The following is a 4,448-nucleotide window of genomic DNA, read 5'->3' on the forward strand; positions in this document are numbered from 1 at the left end:
CCGCTCACGCTGGCTGCTGGCCGCTCACGCTGGCTGCTGGCTACACATGGTAGCCCATGGCAACCCACTGCCACAGGGGCTGCAGCATACGCCTTCGCCGGCAACTCACAGCAGCCCAGCTCCAGGTTGAGCCGTTGTTCAGCATCTGAGCTGTGGAGGGCAGTGTCACTGGCCCTCATATGTGGGATCCGAACCCGGGCCCTCTGGCGTCCCATGCCAGTTCTTAACCATCGCGCCACTGGGCTGGCCCCCAAGCAGCATCTCTTAAGCATGGTTCTGGGCCTCAATCAATTTGTGACCTCTGACCAATCAGATAAAATCCAAACTCCTGAGCCAGGGTCATTCAAAGTCCTTCATAGTGGGTCTTTCCAGACACCTTGAGAGAGCATCAGTTCTAATAAAAACGAACTCTAAGAATTTTGATTCCTTCTATTGAGCATACATTTTCATCTGACATGGAAAGGGAACTTGGCAGGTAGGAAACAGTAGCTCATGTCTAGAGGCTGAATTGAGAGAGAGAAGAGAATATGAGCATGAGAATGAATGTGTGTTGGGGGTGGGGACCTGTTTCTTCTAGCTCTTGTTTTTTCCAGAGAATAAAATTCCTGTCTGCTGCCAGGGTGGGAGAAGGGCAGTCACTTGTCTGTATAGGGTGGGGTTAGGAGACCTGAGGGACTCATGACTCCTTACAGAGACTCAGCTGATCCTCCTGTCTTTAGCCTCACCTTGTCTTCCCAGACACCTGTGTCTCAATGGCACTCCCAGCAGTGACTTTGTTGTTAGCTTTCTGTTCTGCCAAGTCAGCTGCCAGTTACATTGTCCAAAAATGAGTTAACAGCTTCCATACGCTATGCCTCCTTTTGCATTTCCTTTGTCCTTTAGATATATTTATTCACTTACTGTCCTTTTAGTAGGGTTTTGGAGTGGAGCCAAGAAATGCATGTTTCCTGTTTATCACTGCATAACTAACCACATCCAAACCCAATGACTTAAAAACCAACAATCACTATCTTGCAGTTCTAGGGGGTTCAGATAGGAGGGTCTCTCTCTGGGCCTCTTATTGCAGTCGGATTGTGGCTGGAGCTGGAGTCATCTGAGGCTTCCTTGTATGTCTAGTGGTTGATGCTGGCTGGTAGCATGAACACACACATGGCCTCTCCATGTGGCTTGGCCTTCCTCGTAGCATGGTGGATGCATTCCAAAAGTGAGAGTCACAAGAGAACAAAGTGGCATTTTACATAGTCACCTCCTCTGTTTGCTACTTATTGAGCTGTCACAAAGGTCTGTCCAGGTTCAGGGGGAAGGAATATATACTCCACTACTCACAGGAAGAGTGTCAAAGTCATATTGTAAGAAGAACATGCAGGAGGGGATCTATTGTGAGGGCCATCTTTGACAACAGATTCTAGGTCACATGTGTTCAATGAGTCTAAAATGGAGGACCTGAGTTGTCTTTCTAAAACAAGAAAGTGGGAAAGAGGCATTCACAAAGGCTGCTGAACCACAAAGCTCAAAACTTGACTGAAGCCCTAAATTAAACACCTTAAATTATGTAGTAATTTATAATGGTTACATAATTTTATATTTATAATTATATAAACTTTAAATGTTTCATGCACAATGTTATATTTATAAATTTGAAATACGCTATTTAGCAAATGTCCTATATATTGTGATTTTTCTCCCAAAGAAAACTTGTCAAAAAACACAGTATGTTATATCCTTTATTAGAAGTTTTATCCCTATAGTTTTCCTAAGTAAACAGGAAAATGGCTTTTCTTAAAAATTTTCAGGGCCGGCCGAGTGGCGCGATGGTTAAGAACTGGCTTGGGACACCAGAGGGCCCCGGTTCGGATCCCACATATGAGGGCCAGTGACACTGCCCTCTACAGCTAAGATGCTGAACAACAGCTCAACCTGGAGTGGGCTGCCGTGGGTCACCAGCAGCCAGCGTGAGCGGCCAGCAGCCGCGGTGAGCAGCCATCCAGAAGCCGGCGACTGGTCTGCCTCGCCCGGAAAGAGCGCAATGACGGTGCTAACTTGGGCCAGTGGGGCAACGTCCTCCACAACTAGATTGAAGAACAAAATGACAGCAACTTGTCTGTTCCCCTTCCCCCAATTCCCCAGCACTGTTTCCATCCCCCCAATTCCCCAATAAAAAATCTTAAAAAAAAAAAAAACAAGATGCAGTGAAAAAAAAAATTTTTTTTTTTTCACAAATAAAGCTTAACATTGTCAAGGGACATATCTGGGGGGAAGAAAACTTTAAGAAAATGTTATTTAAAAGGCTGTTTCCCTCACTTCTTTTTGTCAAGAGGGGATATGTTTCTGATCCTGTGTAGCAAGTGATGGACCCATAAGATGAGACAGTGATATCTTGATAATTGTAAAAGTAAAAGATCTTTGTTGAGTATGGTGAAAGTTTGAGATTTAAATTAGTCAAATTGCTATAGTGAAAACTAATGGTCATTTTTCACCTTGCCCCATAAAGTAAGATTCAGGGTCACACTGACTGGTGGTGTAGCTGTATCTTTTAAAAAGCTGTCTAATCTATGCCTAAAATAACTTTCATAATTATACATTTTGGAATAATCAAGTCTCATGTTTTGGGGCATAGTCAATTACTATAGCGATCAAGAGATAATTTATTTTTTCATGTATGCTTCTCACAGCAGGGCAGCTCCATTACACATTCATGAATTTTAGCAAGGTATTGTTAGGAGTTAAGTAGAAGCCACTGGATTTGAAGGGTCACACATTTACTAGAGATGGCAGTTCTTTTAAATTCTGATCTGCTCATATCTGCTACTTAAGAATTCTAAGGAACTCATGGCTTATTGTCTACAGTTTACCAGAAGACAGATTTGGGGATACAGCTGTTGAAGGTATTAGATGCACTGCACTCCTTTGTCTACTTTTGGAGAGAATGTGAATTGCATTTTTGAAGGTGAGATCCCAATTTTGAAGAGCTGTTGAGGTCATTTAGAGCAGTTTGCACTTCAGGAATCTTTATATAAACCAGAGTAGTAATCATTGTTGAAAACATGCTATTATAAAATGTGTTATTTTTTTATTTTTTTTAAACTGAGCCATCCTGCCACCTGTTGGCAGCTCAGCGGCTGCTCAGCTCGGGCCAGGAATCGAACCACTATTGCTCAGAGCTCAAACTCTTGAGTGAGCTCTTAACCAACTGCGCCACTCAGCCGGCCCTTAAAATATGTTGTTATTTTAAAGCTCTGTAATATTTGCAATTCTCAGCCATGGGAGAATTTTATAATTTATATTGATAATAGGGTTTTCCTCTTTTTAATTGCCATAGTATCCATTTCCTGATCAAAAGAATTTGTGTAGCTTTATCTTGGATCTTATACATTTTTCCCTCTTGCAATATTTTTAACCATTCAAAAAGTAAAACTGGAAATACATCATTACATTTTAATGTGACCTTAATAAAGTCTTTTGTTTTGGCTTATTATATGTCTAACTGCAACTTTGTGATTTCTTTCTTACCTAATACTCAAGCTAGTTAAGTAAAAGTTTTTTGACCACAATCTTTAAGTACAAATACATTTTACATCAATAGTATATCATATGTATGTATACACACGATTGAAACAAAAATGTCACGAAATAGTCCTTAAGGATGATGGATATATACTCTGTTCTTTTCAGTGTGTGTGTGTGTGTGTGTGTGTGTGGTGCTGGTTGTGACCCATTTTCAGAATTTGAAAAAACAAGGCTAAAAAACTTGTCTATAGTGCTTTCTTAATACTACAGATTTTATTTTGTATTTTGTATAAGCCTCTCTCTCACTCCTGGGAGGTGCTGCCACTGCACACTAGCTGTGTTACAACAGCATCTTTGAAAGATGATTAAAGTAGAGAATGAGGCCTATTGTATTGCTTTGTCAATACAGAATGCCCTTTCCTGTAAGACATCATCAAATTATCTGTACAAGGAAGACATCAAAACTATGTAGAGAACTTGTTCTGCAAACCTCTTCCATTATCACCAGAACATTGTGACAGTGGCCAAGAGGTCATTAAGCTTCTTTAGTGAAGAGAATTCTGTGGACGGGGATGTTGGGCACCACCTTTGTAGTAGTCCTGTGTCTAACTCAGGCTGGTTTCCTCAAGTGTTCACTACTTCGGCCGTTTATTTCTCCTTACAATGCTTGGCATTGTGTCGAGTTCTAAGAAGTGTCTTGCGATCTTGTGTGATGATATCAGCACCAGCTCTCACACCTATGTCACTTCAGACATTCTTGGGTCCCACTTTTCTTGAGCCAAGATCTGAATATACACTGCAGATACACCCTGTAAATTGGCACTTCTACCAGACTCACAGTCTGGTGACAAGTTGAGATCACTGCCCATGACTGAGCTAAGTTTTTACTCTTACTCAAGGTGCAGCTGAACTACCTCCTCTTCTATGAAACAGTACAGACC

At 41.5% G+C, this 4,448-nt stretch overlaps 1 long non-coding RNA gene across 6 annotated transcripts in view; it reads left to right on the plus strand.

Moving 5' to 3' along the window:
- Window positions 1-1,834, plus strand: part of LOC109384547 (uncharacterized) — a 7,196-nt gene extending 5,362 nt beyond the window's left edge. For all 6 annotated transcript variants that reach the window (XR_002124424.1, XR_002124428.1, XR_002124426.1 and 3 more), the window contains one exon: window positions 1,794-1,834. This is a non-coding gene — a long non-coding RNA (uncharacterized LOC109384547). The remainder of the gene's footprint in view (window positions 1-1,793) is intronic.
- Window positions 1,835-4,448: the final 2,614 nt, after the last annotated feature.

Source organism: Hipposideros armiger, unplaced genomic scaffold (genome assembly GCF_001890085.2).
Source record: "Hipposideros armiger isolate ML-2016 unplaced genomic scaffold, ASM189008v1 scaffold_96, whole genome shotgun sequence".
NCBI classification, from domain to species: domain Eukaryota; kingdom Metazoa; phylum Chordata; class Mammalia; order Chiroptera; family Hipposideridae; genus Hipposideros; species Hipposideros armiger.